The sequence below is a fragment of the Chroicocephalus ridibundus genome, chromosome 5, assembly GCF_963924245.1.
Source record: "Chroicocephalus ridibundus chromosome 5, bChrRid1.1, whole genome shotgun sequence".
NCBI lineage: Eukaryota > Metazoa > Chordata > Aves > Charadriiformes > Laridae > Chroicocephalus > Chroicocephalus ridibundus.
This window is the reverse complement of record NC_086288.1, coordinates 20,467,330-20,483,062: the sequence shown is the minus strand read 5'-3', so window position 1 is coordinate 20,483,062 and position 15,733 is coordinate 20,467,330. Positions and strand designations below refer to the sequence as shown.

General features: G+C 43.6%; 1 protein-coding gene and 1 long non-coding RNA gene across 7 annotated transcripts in view; one reads left to right on the top strand and one right to left on the bottom strand.

The window, feature by feature from the left end:
- ARHGAP24 (Rho GTPase activating protein 24) overlaps nt 1-15,733 on the top strand; it is a 229,403-nt gene that overhangs the window by 159,946 nt on the left and 53,724 nt on the right. The gene's annotated exons all lie outside the window — the stretch shown is intronic.
- On the bottom strand, nt 9,448-14,427 carry LOC134516022 (uncharacterized). 2 transcript variants are annotated; one of them, XR_010071206.1, is made up of 3 exons: nt 14,372-14,427; nt 12,886-13,140; nt 9,448-10,682 (listed from the first exon to the last, which is right to left on the bottom strand). It is a non-coding gene; the product is annotated as an uncharacterized LOC134516022 (long non-coding RNA). The 2 variants fall into 2 exon arrangements; XR_010071205.1 differs by having other exon boundaries at nt 12,886-13,179; nt 14,372-14,412.

The window sequence follows — 15,733 nt, the reverse complement described above, 5'->3', positions numbered from 1 at the left end:
GTCCTTTTGTGAATCTGTAGTGAGAGGTTAAACGAGCAGAGAAGGGGGGAAACAGAGTTTTGTCACATGTTTGCAGCTATTGGCATAATAACACAAAATACAAGCTCAGGACCATAACTATCACTGGTACCTGCATTGCATTTAGAGCCCAGGAGCTGGGTGCAGTGCAGGGTTACATTCGGAGTAAAATCCTTGTCAAAATAGGAATGTCATCTGTAGCTGATTAATGGGGCAGAATGCTCCTTTGTGTGTCTGGTCCGGCTTTGGGCACTGTCTCCTGTCAGCCTTAATGAACAAGACCAAACATCACCCCACACATGCACACATTGCTAGACTGGTTGCTTTCTTCCCTGGTTTCTGTGCTGTAGTCAGTAGGTTTTGGAGACTTCTTCAGTAACCAAGCCTAACTGTGACCGTTGAAGCACCACAGCTGAAACAGGACCAGGTCAGAAATGTGCCACAATCATCAGGTTGTGGAGGTCCTCTGATGCCTGTGTGGCAGAGCAGAGAGGTGGCTTTCTGTGACCCTGATGGGAGCAGATGCTCTCCCACCAGAGCAGGTAGTAAGCAAAGTGTTCACTTAGTCCCGAGACAGGCTCCTGCCTGCTCCCTGCACTGAGCCACAGCCTGCGTCCCCACCACAGCTCTGTACTGTCTTTGGGGACCCATCTGCAATAATTATGGCTGCACATATTTATCAATATAATTTAAAGCACCTGGTAGAAATTGCAGCTGCCAGTTAGTTTGTCTGCAATATCTTGAATACAGAAAACTAGGGAAACACTCATCTGCCTTAGTCTCCTTCCTCTCCCTACCATTAATTTTAGCTTTGCAGGCAAATACGTCACGTACAGCCCCTGTGAAGAGTGCCAGAGGAAGGGCTGGTGAGCATGGGCCTACCTGCAGTCCTTCACTGGTCAGCAGTGGTCTGCTGACCGCTGCTTTGCCCCCGTGGTCATTGGGTGGCTTGGAGCCAGAGGAGGCGCTACGCGCCTCTGTGGCCTGTCCACTCCAGCTCAATTTGCGCAGACCACTTGCAGGTTTGGACTAGGCACTGCTAGACAATGTGCATTATTACATTTCCAGCCCCAGGCTCACAATCGCTACTCCTTTGATCTCACAATTTACCAGCTGTGTATTTTTTTCAAATATGCCTGAGTAAATTAAATTTGTAATTCCATCTCATTTTTCTTCAGTAATTATACCACTGTATGCTCTAGGTTATACGTTACCAAGTCCCACTCTTGAATTACAGATGCAGTATGTCGAGTTGAAAGTATCATCCTCGATAGGTATTGCAGTCACTGCGCAGTAATAATATACCTGTCACATCAATATGTAGGGAAGCCTAACAGCATGGTTTAGAGCCTCTTGAATTGTGTTTTCTTTACCAGAACTTAGTGTGGCAATTACATGAATCAAAACTAAGGCGAAGTGTCTATTAATGCAAATCCTGGAAGACAACTGCACCCCAACTTAAAATGCCATCTTGGTAAGCTTTAACAGGGGCGTTAGGTGGACTGAAGAACTGGAACTGTATCTGAAAAAATGAGCTCTGTAAGAGGCAAGCTTCTTTTTAATAAGTGATAGCCAAAATTCTGCTTTCTTCCCTTCAGAGCTGTCAGTGCTGTCTTCATAGGTGGATCCCTGCTGCCCTCTAGGAATTTTTATAGTGAAATATCGTCAGCAATACCACTATACCTGTGTCACAAGCTGGATTCCTTTATTAATGTTCAGTCATAATGTTATTGAGAATACTTCATATTTCTACAGGGACTGATGAATTATCATATCCCGGTTTTGTAAGACCTTCAGGAGTTCTGCAAAGCCTCTCCCTTACTGCTGAGTTCTTTAAGGCGTTGGCAAAGAAATTAGAAAGTTCCTTGTAATTTAAATAAACTAAGAATTAAATCAGCTTTTCATTTCAGCTTACCATTGCCTGTCAGCAGAATAGAGGTTGTGGCATTGAACAACACCCAGTTTCAGATTTCCAGTAGAGACGTGGTATGCAGCAAATCTAACAGAAATGTAATTTCTATCATTAGAAAGGTTTTCTACTCTAAATACCCCTTAGCAGCATATGTGGCAGGTGGTGGGCATACCAGCTCCATAGATTATCATAAGAGGTAGATTCAAAGCAAATCCCAAACTGTGAAGAATGTTTTATTGCAAACCGGCATTTTGTAACTCTGACAATTAGGATCAATATTGATGCTTCATCGTCCTTTCTTTTACATCTCCCCCCATAGGAGAGAATAAGTGGTATGACAACATTGTGTGGGATCTGGCCCTTCTTATGAAAATAGTGGATTAAGTAATTGTCTGTGGTTAATGAGTGCAGCTTGATTAGCTAGGATTAGTCCCGAGAAAAATGCAATGAAAATGCCTAACCCTGGACATCCGAGTATCCTGAAGGGTCCTTTTTAAAGCATTACAAATCTCAGTTTAAATTAATTAATGTTTGAACATGTTTCAGGATAGATATTCAACTGGTTATTTTAAAAAATATTTTAATTAATATTTAGCAAGTGGGAGAAACCCCACCACACACGGCTGACGTGGGGCATTTAAAAGTGCACAGCATCAAAGGTACGACGGACTACCCTGAATTCCCTACACAGAAATGGCGTGCGGACAGCAGATCATCAGAGCCTGGATTGTTGGCAAAGCCTGTTGTGTCAGTATGTCCAGGCTTGTCGGGGCAGAGGGAGACAGCAGAGGGATCAGAAGGTTGAGTTTGTGCAGTGCAAAGCTGAAAGATGGATCCGTTGCCTGGTTTCCAGCCCAAGTTTTCCAGGATTCTTGCACTGAAATAAGCCGGATGGTACACAGGCGGCACTTCACAGCGGTAGGGGTTTTCTGGAGCCCGTCCCGACACGGCGTGCACGTGCGGCATAACTGCGAGAGCTGGCTGCGGTGTCGCTTGTGACTGCTGGATTCGTTTTTACAGGCCTGTTTGGTAACATGGGCCTCACAGAGAAAAAGAAAAGAGGATATTCTGGCTGCTTTGATGCAATGGTGTAACAGAAGTGTATCTGTCCTTCTGCACTATCCTGAACTGTGTTTTAGTATTCATTGGGCTGTTGCATTTCCCCGATAAAGCTTGTTTGTAGGCATAAATAGGTAGTAAAATTCATTTTTACAACTGATCAAAAAAAAAAAAAATCAATTCGTCACTTATGAAGGCCAACTGAGAAAGACTGCAGCGTTGTCCATAAAACTGAAAATGAAAGATTTTTGGAGTAATGTTTTTGGCTCCAGTATATTCAGTTGTGCGTTCTTTCATGACATGCTTACCATTGATATCAACAGGTGTTTGAGAAAGAACCAGGAGAGAGATTTTTGTTGTTAGTTAAAAGATTAGCTTGCAAAAGCCTTGCAAGCTTGCAAAGCTGCTAATATGTTTGGACCAATTTAACCCTATTGTTCTCAGTGGAAATATTCCCAATTTGCACCTCGCGTTGGGGTTCGAATTGGCTGGTTGCTTGTTGTGCAATACCATAATATATCTGTCATCGTACGTGATACAGAAAAAGTGTTGATCCAGAAACCTGTATTTCTATTTATATGTTGTTGTCAATGAAACAGTGATGTCTGAGGTGAAATAGCTCAAAATCAAGGTTGGTGGAAGCTAATACAAATCCCTGTAGTGAAATTAGGGATTTCATTTGCTGTAGACTGATTTACACGAGGGAAAATATTATCATCTACCCAGAGTTGGTAAAACACATAATGAATATATGCTTATTACTGTTAATGGATGTCTCTGAAAGCTGTTTGTCTTGCATCTGACTTCTGTCAGCCCATGCAGTCTCGCATGTGAGGTTGTTACAGAGCGGGAATTTGTTTGTTGAGGAGCAGATTAATTCCCAGCACCTTTTTGAGCAGTCGGGCCAAATTCTTGACAAGTCTTGAATTGAAGGAGGAGCAGCCTGGGCAGCCTCTGGGGGCCAAGCGCGGTGCAGGGAATGGGTCACAGGATCACTACAGCCACTGACCCTCCTGTAGCGGTAAGGTCTGTGCCCCACTAGTTATGGATGTCATTTCTGTATAATAATTGTGATTTCCAGCCCTGACTCCACCCGTTGCAGTGTGGCATCACTGCAGTCTCTGGTTCCTGGGGGTGCGGATAGATTTGGGTGCACATCTGCTACAACTGCAGTTCTTTCTGTTTCTTTTTTTTTTTTTTTCTCCAGCACCTGGCATTTCACACAGCTCAGCGGTTCTCAAGCCAGAGAGGTTCTCTGTGCCCAGCGTTCCGTTTCACAGACTTCGCATGTTAACGTCACTTGGGACCTGCCCTTTCTTTGTGTTTGAGGCTTGTGGATGGTGCTGCCACGTTTCACACGTGATCAGTGATTTTGAAAACCTCAGGTGCCTGCCTCCTCCACCCTCCCACTGCTGTGTTTCGGTCATGTTTGTGCTTTCAAGGGGGGAGCGAGGACTGTATTCTAGGTCTGGTTAAGCGCAAAGAAGCCAGTCGCAGCCCATTGCTGCTAAGCAGATACAGCCTGCTGGAGTCCTCAAGCGTGTCCTTCAGGAAGGAGCAGGAGGAGACAGATGCTTATCTTTTTTGTGGCCTATACGGGAGGCTTTTGTTCTCACAGAAGAAGTTAATGCTGCTTCTGATTACTGGTGTTCCCCTCCGGTTGTGTGCCTGGTGCATCTCACCAGCCAGGGAGGAGACAGGAGGCATAGAGGGCATGGTGGCTCTGACACTGTTGATTCAGTAGCGTCAGCTTTCCTGTTGAAACTGGATCCTGAAGCTCGAAATAGAACGGAGGTTCCCAGTGGGCAACTGAGCTTGAAATGCCTCCACTGTAAACAGTGAGCATTCACCAGGCTGAGCGAGACATGGGAAATTGCTGAGTCGGTTCTTTGGGTGATTTGATTTTTATGACTCTGTAACTGCATTAAGTTCTCCGATGGAGAAATTATGCTTTGGGTTCACTTGGGGTTTTTATTGTTGGTTGGGACTTTTTCTACTTTTATGAATCAAATACTTATTTTTTTACTTTTAATTTCAAGTACAGACTGTTTGTGTACTGTGGTTTACAGTATTTTCAGCAGAGGATTTAGGCTGAGAATAGCTCCACGACTGCATGCAATACGCAGTCCATTCAGAAGGCAGCTTTTTCGTATCAATAACCATCACATGTGTCTCGAAAACTGGTGCGTCGGTAAATTTCTGTTCTTGTGGTAGGCCAGTGGAAAGTCTATGCTTACTCGATAGGGCTAAATTCTGCCTGTCTCTATCTTCGTAACCCCACAAACCACTCATGGAGCTTCCTCTGATCAGGAGCTGAAGTAGCCCCTTGCTTTCTAAGTCATCACAAACGCTGAAAAGTTCACAGAGACCTTTACATTAAATATTTGTTATTATTTTTGACCATTTGCAGATCACATGATAGAAAAAGCTATCAAAATTGTGATAAAATCTCTCCGTCAGCCTGTATTGCAGATCTGTATAGCAGCCTCCTTGTTATTTCAGTACATTGAACTTCTGGTGATGCCACTGGGGGAAACTGTCCTGCATGCAGCAGTGTGTTCAGCATGCAGGGTACAGAAAGTAAAGCAGATTTCTTGGGTAAATGTACCCAAATGTCATCACCTGGTGTGCAGGATGGTGATACAGTTGCTATTCATTAATTACTGTTTCCAAATACATTGTCATCTGACATTTTATTAATCAAAATTTCTGTGTTTTGTTGACTGTCTCATAAGTTTCTAATGCAGTGTAGCTTCCAGGCCCTGGCCTTCACAAATGAACAAATAAATTACTGGTTCCCAGAACCTGGCTGTGAGACTTAGCAATTTTTCTAGTATGTCTGCTAAAAACAGCTTTCTGAATGTTATTTGCTTTATGGAGACCATGGTCAGGATCAGCAACTCCTTTAATCTTAAACTAAAAGCTCAGGGACTAAATACAGAGGAAGTGTGTTGGGGTATAGGAAACATGTTTGGCTAATTTGTTTGTTTGTTTTTTAAATAAAAGTTCTCTACACTTTCCCAGGTTAGAAAATGCAAGGTTTTCTTTCAGAACTTGAGCCAATATATACGTTCTTCCTCCCTTCCCTGTATGCAGCCTGGGAACAATTTCAGCATCGTTTGTCCTCAGAGAGGATTTGCTTTTTTAAAATGGTTGGCTGCTGCAAACTCCACAGTCTCCCTCGACTCTCTCCTTTTCACAGCAGGGTTATTGGCTTCAGAAGATTGTTACATACCTGATACTGCACACATTGGGATAACTTACACGAATAGCAAATCATTCCTTTAAAAAAACCAAATGCACACACAAACAAAATACCCAGCAAAGATGTTTTAGATGAGAGCTATGTTTCAATTCCCAGACCTGTATCTTAACCCCAAAATGAAGTTCTTCATTTCACTCCGCTAGCTGAACTGCTTCACCTCACCCTCTTACTGCAAAGAAACTGTTTGACCTGTAATGTTTGTGATGCAAATGACATGAACCTCCCGTTTTCTTTTCTAACCCTGAATATTGGATTGGATTAGCAGTTTATCCCAAGCATAGTCTACCAGCTACTCTTCTGAAATAGAACTGCATGTTGCTAGCCCAGCACTGGAATTGGTCTCCCCTCTTTACCTTCCAGTGTGGTTCCTGCACCTCCATGCCACACACCCCAGAAACCTCTTTTCACCCTTGAGAAATACCTTCAGCCATTCCATCCTTCCTCATCCTTGTCCAAGGAATAATTATGTTTTCAAGGCTAACAATGGCAAGTGACCTAATCCCTAGTGATAGGATGGCATCCAGGCAGCTGACTTTGAGGACCCAGCAACCTCCTTTCAAAAAGGAACTGTACTGAATTTACTCTTGTGAATTTACTGTTGGGTTGGTTTGTTGTACGCAGGCAAGATTTTCCTGTGTGTAGTGAGAGTACTTCTTTCTTGCCATGTTAAGTGTCCTTCTGACTAATCAGATACCCATGCTGGGAACGAGATAAGATGTAATTTTATTGTGACTGCTTCCAAGGTCAGAGCTGTTGTTTGCATGGCTTTGAGCAGATTTGGTAGGCTGCTGATATCCTTGTCTATCTTCTTTTGATCGTAAGCCTCCTTCGCCCCTTGCAGGGAGAGGAGACAGAGAGGCAGGCTGTGAAGAAACGTGTTTTTGCAAGAAACTATGGGTGAATTCTATGGATATCAGAGCAAAAAGCTGTAGAGTTGGCTGGATGGAAGGTTGCTTACGACCTGAGTTACAGGCAGCATACAGTATTAGCACATTTCGGGCAGCATTTCCCTGTTCCCACTTGTAAAATAGTCAGTGAGAAACTCTGTGAGAACCACACAACTAGATTTGACAAGAGCAAGGGCCAAGGTGAGGTGGTTTGCAAGGTATGCTAAGCTTCTAGTCGTGCTTCTAGTGGCGTTCTGGGGTTTTGGTAAGCTGTGCTGTAATGGTGATGGGAAGTGGTCAGAGCAGTCCATCTGCTGGACAAAGTCCAGTGAGGGACCCATAGCCAGAACTCCTGGCAAGTGACCACAGGGAGTCTGTTCCATTGCTGAAGCTAACACAGGTGACACACACCGCTGGCCTCTTTGATAGCGTGGGTAGCAGTAAAGGGTTCTCTTGGTTCGTACCAGTAGTAGTTACCGAAGGACTGTATTAACCGAGGTGGGAGAATACAGCCTGCTCTGGGATGGCTCTGAAGTGCAGGGCTCTGCAGAAATGTTGTGTAATAACTTCCTTTTCAGTTGCCTTTAGAGAGAGAGCTCTGCACAAAACTCAGGTGAGACTTACCATCTGCTGAAGGTGTGAGCCTGACATCTTGCTACAGCAGTCTCTGGGGGAAGTCTAACAGTCAGCAGCCTCTGGCACAACAGGCTTGCTGCCCAGCTGCGGTTTTCCCCCAGTTGTGTGCTTAAATACTGACAGAGAAACTCCAGTGGTTCTGTTACCATCTCTGAGGGAGAACGGACGTGCTGTCTGGGAGGTTCAGTTTTGTTTGGTAGTGTCCCAGAGAAATTTAGTTTGTTTTGCAAACTCTTTTTCATCCGTCTTACTGAGGCAGCTTGCAGCTGCTTCAATAGGCTTGAAGCCTTATTTCAAAGCTTAGCGAAAGACAATAAATGGATGCGTGTGTCAAAAATGTCTGTGTCACAGCTGTTTCACACCAGCAGACGGTGAAATGGAAGATTTTGTGCAATATACATACAAGCCTGGCCTTTGGATAACCATTTTGGTACCTCTGGCCCAAGATGGATTAGGAGGGGTGGTGCGGTAATGAAGCAGCGGGACCCCTGGATTAAGAGACTGGAGTTGACACTGTTTGTCCAAAATGTAGAGAAAAGAGCAACTGGAATAAGGTGTCTTAGATAATTATTATACCTACTGTTTGCTTTCCATCTGCACCTCATTAAAATACAACCATTTTCTATTGCACTACTTACCAAATTCATACACCACCTCATTACTTCAGGAGGGGATTACTGCAATGAGCTCTGCATGCCGCTACATCTTAAGACCACTCATAAACTGAAACTGGTGCAAGAGGCCATGATTTGCTTCTTAAGTGGAGTTGAATGAGGCTAACTTGACCACAGTACTTTGGGATGTACAGTGGCAGCGTGCTGGTATGTAGGTGATAGCATTATACCTTTTGCAGTTAGGGTGGCAGTTAACTGAGCAGATCTCTTCCGGGGCCAGTCTGTTGTATGGACCTGTAAGGGAGGTCGAGGGGGTTGCTTGGAGGAGATGCTCTTCTCGAGTTACAGTACAGTGCCTCTCTCCTGATGCAGCATGACTGGGCTGTGTGGCTCTTTTGGTCCTTGTGCGAGATGTTTTTTCGTCGTTTGATGGGAGGATCAGTGAAGCTGTTCCACGTGTGCTGCAGTTGGTTGTTCGATTTCGACGTACCTGTTTTAGCCTGGGAAAAGTAATACAATAGCAAAATTAAATGAAGTGAATATTGCAGATGGTTGGGTTTATGGGGTACCTGAGTTAAAGCAAGTAACGGAGCAAAGCCAGTTGTTCAGTGTTGGTAGGCTGTTCACATGAGCACATATATGTACGTGGAGTGTTGATCCAGAGTCATCCTGAGGGCCGGGTTTGGTGGATGGGGAATCCCAGGTGTCTTAGATGTCTGGAGCCTAAACAGAAAGAGCCCAGGCACCGTTGTCACCCTCCCCTCCCTTGTCTTTTCCGGGGGATGTGTGTCTTTGTCCAGTAACTCCTTGGAGCTGAAACGTGCACCCATTATCCCTTCCCCAGAGGTCACTCTTGAGATCCTATCTTAGCACAAACACAGTCTTTTGTGGGGTCTCTCCACAGGTGATAGCCTTGCAATTAATGCTCCTGACCTCATGGGTCTGAAGAAGTAACCCATAAATCACATTTTAAAAAAGAAAAAAAAAAGTGGCTAGACCTTGTATAGAGTTACTAAGCACACAATTTTATTTACTTAAAGATAAAGCACAGGAGATTAGAAATCATCTGAAACCAGTAGCATTCCTAAATGAACTGGGTTTTGTTTTGTCTGTCCTTCAGGTACAAACTGTCTGCTCATCAGATTCTGGGATGGCAGGCGGGCAGGCTGCTCAGGGTGAACCTTCTCTGCCTCTGGCAGAGGTGAGAGCTGCTTCTTGCTGTCTGAGACCGCGTGCCCTGCAGGCATCGCTTTCCCTCTCACCTGAAGGTTTGTTCCTACATCTCTCTCTGACAACTCCCAAAACCTTCCTTTTTCACTTGTCTTTGTCATATGGATGTAGCTTTTCCTTCCTCTTTACTTGTGCACATTCCCCCTTTGCAAGGGTGGGAAATAGCTTTCTTCTTCCTCGAGCAAAGATGTAGTCCAAGGAAATTCCCAAAGAAGCAGCAGCTGCTCAATGTAATGACTCATGTAGGGAATGTAATGGCTCCTGATCGTTTCTGGTCTGGCATGGATGGGTCTCAGTCCCGTCAATCTTGGGTGGATACACAGATTGAGTCATTTGATGAGAAAACAGCTTTCAGACGAGCTATTCATACTCCCAGGCAGATTTCCGAAAGTCCACCGATGGATTTCACACATCATCACTGTGAGTGTGTATGGTGTGGGCCTACTCCTGAGAGGTAAGACAAGGCAGGTTGATGGATAAAAGAAAAACAGGAATGAAGGGTCAGGGCTATGTGGCTTGGGACGCTGAAGCACACTGAAAAAGCAGGGAGAAAATAAAGAGTTAAATGGTAGGTGAAATGAGATTTTGATTATGTTTATCTGCCACTAGATTAACATTGTTTGATAAGCCCTAGCTATTTTCTTAGCTTCTTATTGAAGTAAGTGTTAATTGGTCATTCCGTTTTAAAACTATTTGCAAACTGAACTGTAGCAAGTTAGTTGGTATTTCATAAACATTTTGTCTTCTGCTCTATCGCTGTGTATGTAAGTGCTGTATTAAAACAAGTTTGAGCCCCTGTGCTTTATTTTCTCATCATCTAGCATTCCTTGGCTGACACTTAGGACTCTCTTTTGTGCTGTAAACTGAGTCAGCCCTTTACTTGCAGCAGAGGATTGCGAACCAGGACAGAGCCACGTGCTAGCTAAACTGAACTGAGCTGGAGTAGAGACTTGGTAGTTCCAGGGGAGAGCACGAAGCTTGCCGTTCTTCCGAGCTGTGTGTCAGGATGCCTCTGTAGCCATATCATGGAAGGAACCTTCTCATGCCTGGTCACTTGATGCCTATGGAAAATAAATGGGGAAAAAAAAAAGTTGCCCTTGAGAATGCATCTTCTGCAACAGGTTGTTCAGATTCAAAGAAATAATTATTCTTTGTTGTGTTGTAGCTAAAACCCTCTTTAAACACGGTGGTATTGGCCCCCATTTTTGCTAAGATTTTGATCTTTTTCATGAGGACTTGAGCTTCAAGAGCCCCATGCGGTAGGAGACTTTTCCTTATTTCTGGGAATCTTTGCTTTGGAAGCCTGAAGTTTTGATGTCTACATGGGGCTGTTGGGATTTCACCCCACAAACAGGGTTCTGTTCCTGTCCACCCATTCATGTGTAAACACCTTCGTTTTATCACTGCACACTGGAGCAGAGCTGTTGGACACGATACCGGAGCCTTGCTGAGAAGCAGCTACTGAAAGAATTCAGTGTCCCAGACTCTGTGGTGACAAATCTGTCTCCCAGACCTAGGAACGTGGCATGTATTTTAGTACAGTCATGGAAGTTGCCCTAGAAGGTTGAGAGCAGAGATCTGTGAGCTTAGTTACCTGGCTAAGGAAAATCTATTTTAGGGAGAAAAGGTATTAAACTGCGAAATATTATTATCAGTCCTGAATGGCAGACTTCGCTATTAGTTTTTTAAATTGCAATCTTGATGCGTTTGAATTCATCAGCGTTATTTAAGGCATCCTTGTGAGAATTATGCCTACACAGTAAGAATGCATAGTGACATTTAGTTTAATATAGCAATTCATTACCTCTAGATTTGTTTACCACTGTAATTGTATCATTATATTTCCACCATCGTGTCCAATCTCCCCTCAGATCCTGCTGCCTTTTTAATGTTCTGTTCCATGGGATATTGCCTCATTTATAACTATTTTATCAGCATTTAAACAGTGTTTCATCTCAAAATAGTAAGCAGAGTAAGGCACGAGGCATTGATGATTAGGGGACTGGAACACCTCTCTTATGAAGAAAGGCTGAAGGATTTGGGTCTCTTCAGTCTGAAAAAAAACGACTGAGGGAGGATCTTATCAACGCTTATAAATACTTAAAGGATGGGTGTCAGGAGGATGGGGCCAGGCTCTTTGCAGTGGTGCCCAGCAACAGGACAAGGGGTAATGGGCACAGACTTGAACATAGGAAGTTCCATCTCAACATGAGGAGGAACTTCTTTACTTTGAGGGTGTCAGAGGACTGGAACAGGCTGCCCAGAGAGGTGGTGGAGTCTCCGTCTCTGGAGACATTCAAAACCCGCCTGGACGCGTTCCTGTGCAACCTGCTCTGGGTGACCCTGCTCTGCCAGGGGGGTTGGACTAGATGATCTCCAGAGGTCCCTTCCAACCCCTATCATTCTGTGATTCTGTGATTTGTCCCCATTTTGCTAACAGAGTATCTGAAGCTCAGGAAAATGGCACGACTTCTCTGAGATTCCTGGATAAGTCAGTAGCAAAGAGCTATGTGACTGTGGAAAATAAAAGGTTGTTCCCTCTCCTTCCCCTATTGTAAAACTTACGTGGCAGTTCAGGCACACGCAGCATAACTACTACAGTAACTGGCTAGAGGAGAAAAGGACCAACCCAGTCCCTGGGGTAGCGGGCTGAATCTGTGGGCCTTTGGGACTGTGTTAATCCATTTATTGATCCACCAGCATGCCATTGGCTGGAACAGAAGTTATTTCTGTAGGAGTCCAGCCCCCTAAGAAGGACGGCTTGCAGATCACTGCTGCCAGATGCCTTTCAAGACATTATAGTTAATCCTTCATTAGAAGAGAAACCATCAAGTTCTCTGTGTAAATTAAGTTTATTTACTCTGCATATACCAGTTAGAGAACAGATGAATCTGAATATCAAACAGGCCATTTCCTCTCTCAGTAGTCCTAATTCTCTTCTTCTCAGAAGAACCTAATTCTCTTGGAGTGATTCTGCATGAAAATTCAGTTGTCAGAGACAATAGAGAGAGAGAAATTGTGGCAGAAAACAAACTCCCCTGCCACAACTGACTCGGTCCGAAACTCCATCCCACAACAGGGCAGAGCACCATTTCTCACAGGCTGACTAGCTCGTATACATGAAGGACTCTTTCTTAAGTGTTGTCCCTGAAGTGTCACATAGGTTTACCCAGGTGAGATTTGACTTGGCTCACGCAGGTGTGGCTAGCAGCCTGGCCACAGCAAGCACAGATCTCAGCACAGCCTGGTTCTTGTATTACGTACCCTGCTTCCTGGGTGGAGATTTTTAGCCTGGTTGGAATTGCTTCCTCCCGTTGCCAGGTCACTTCGTTCTCCACCCGTGGGTACTGTAGCAGCTCCAGATGGATAAGCCGTGGAGTGATGTGGCTTCTTGTCTTTTTAGCAGGGTATCCTTTGGTCATTGAGCTCGCTTCTCATGCCATTCATCTTGAACAAGTCTTTTCTGCTCAAAAAGCCCCCAGCTTCTGGGCAGCCAAGCATCGTTCTCTCGCTTCAGTGCTGCGTAGTCACAGAGTAATTTGTAATGCTGGGCATCAGCTGACATTGTGTTTAATATATAAGGAACATGGTGAGATTAACTGGACATTGACTATCTGCCCATGGCAAGAAGATATGTTATATAGATCCACAAAAATTAAATTTTAGGAAGTTTTAGTCTCTTTCCCTGTTTAATTAGCCATAATCAGCTTGGGTTTTTTCTTTTCTTTGTGAGATTTTATTATGGATTAAAGAGTTGTTGTGTAGTTCTGGGTATATTTGTGCTTACAACTTCAAAATGTAGCGTGTGTGATGGCAACTGTATTCCTGTTTTTTATTATTCAATAAATGTTTTTACAGTAGAATACTCACAGAAAGAAACACAGAGAACACAGTTCCAGGGAATTTGCTTAAAAAACTGAACATTCAAAGTAATTTTGTGTCCAATTTATTTTCTTGACACCTCGGAAAGTGACAAGGGAAGTGTGTTTGCAAAGGAAGCACAGCCCTAGAGATTAGATCACACTGCTTTTTCCAAAGCTGTACAGTAGATTATAATTTTTTTCTGTAAAGCTTTGAACAAATTACCTTTTAGGTACTTCTATTATTTTATTAATAATTTAAAGATGCTATATCTCTGGCCATAGAGATGTTTTGAAGATGAATTCTTTTAAAGGAAATCAAAATTGAGGTGCAAGTTCAACACATGGCTGCGTCTCATTTAAACGTCATCTTTCAAGTATTTTAATTTGCTCTCTTTCATTTTTCATTCTGAAAACCTAAGCAGCCATCGGTACGTGGGACAGCACTTCTCCTCCTGCATCTCCCGGCCCTGGCTGAGCAGCCCTTCAGAAAAGGGTTCAATGAGACTGGTTGCATTTGATCTCCTGGTGGGAGCAGGGGGACCCCCAAACTGCAGTCATTCCCACAAACTGCTCTAAGGCTGCTGTACCGCCTGCCATTCTTGGCTTCAGGTGAGGTTGCAGACTTACAGTTTAGCTCTGTACGAGCGCATAAAACAATGCTAAACTAAATGTTTCGCTTTGGAGAGAAAACTGCAAGGGAGGAAATTATTTCAAAGTGGGGACTAATTGTGTGGTGCTGGGAGACTGACCACAGCATCCAGTAAAGTCTGAGGCTGTTCTGTGGCACGTAGGAGAAGCAACTTGGCTTTCATTCTGATAGGGCACTTCTCTTTGGCAGCTGCTGGCTATAACATAAAATACTTGCAGAAATAATTGTAAAGGCTTACCTGGGATTTCTGCTCAGCTCTTGGGAGCGCAGCTGTGCCCCTACATCGTGTGTGTCACTTAAAAACACCCTGCTCTTGTGTCACTTAAGAACACCCACCTCTCTCCCCATGGTGAGTGCCTCGGCACACTTCAGAAGGGATCAGCAGTTCAGCTTGGATAAGCATCAGAGAGTTCGTGTCCCTATCAGAGAACTTAATTTCTCAAAATTACGTGGGAAACCTTCCAAGAGCCATCCCCGTCACAAGCTTTCTGATACTTGTCAGTTGAAGCTGTGCCACTGATACTGTGAGAGGCTTTCTAAGATACCAGAGTCACCCTTCCAAAAAAATCACTCAGGTTTTGGCATCTTCCAAACACAGCATGATATGGGATCCTGGAGTTCCCACTATATTTGGAATAGGAGGTCTTGGTGATGAATTTAGTCATCTTACTGGCAAATATTTATCTCTTACTGACTTCTGTCTTATCATATAATTTTTGTTCCTGTTCTTATAAAAATATCTTTTGCCATATATGCTGCATGGTTTCAGGACAGTTGCTTGCTGTGCCTTGTCTTCAGCACGCATAACAAAAAAATATTCCATAACCCCCATATGGAAATAACATCCTTAGTGAATCGTGACCTGTCAGTGAATGAGTAACCCTTTTATTGAATTTATAAACTTAGTCTAAGCATGAGACAGAATTTTCAAGAATCCATCAAAAGAACATAACTTACTATCCAATAATTTGGAATAGTAATTATCTTTCAACATACATAGAGGATCTTGTTAAACTTTAGGGAAATCATTTTGGCTAACTTCCAACTACCATTAGCATGCTCCTCTGTTACTCTGTGAGGACATCAGAAAGTTGTACCAACTTCTACAGAGAGGCCTCAGTTTACAGTGCATGTGGTGGTTATGAACAGTAAATTTTTCAAAGGGACCAATGGCAGTTAAATTCCTGTCTCCTGTTTTGTCAGCAGAAGGTATGTGAATGTCATCGTTAGGTCCTTATCCCAAGCTTATAACTTTTTCTTGGTTCAGGCGTTGTGCTTCTTTAGAGGGTCTGTGATTACCTGAAGGATAGATGACGTCTCTCAGTATTAGCCAGTGTCTGCTGAGTGCCTGGCTTTGTTGGTTAATAAATTGCTGGTGTCCAGGTTGTCATTGATGGATTTTTGTCACCTTTTCCATTGTCGGAGTTTGAATTCTTCCACCAATGTACTGAAATTTGCCAAAAATCATTTGCCAAAATCAGAAATGCCTACTGGTTACCTCTCGTTTGTCATGCACTGTCATGACCTTATTATATGAAGTTTTTCTTTCTTTCCTAGTAGGAAAAGCAAGTGTCTTGAATAACTTTTTCTGCTTAATTAC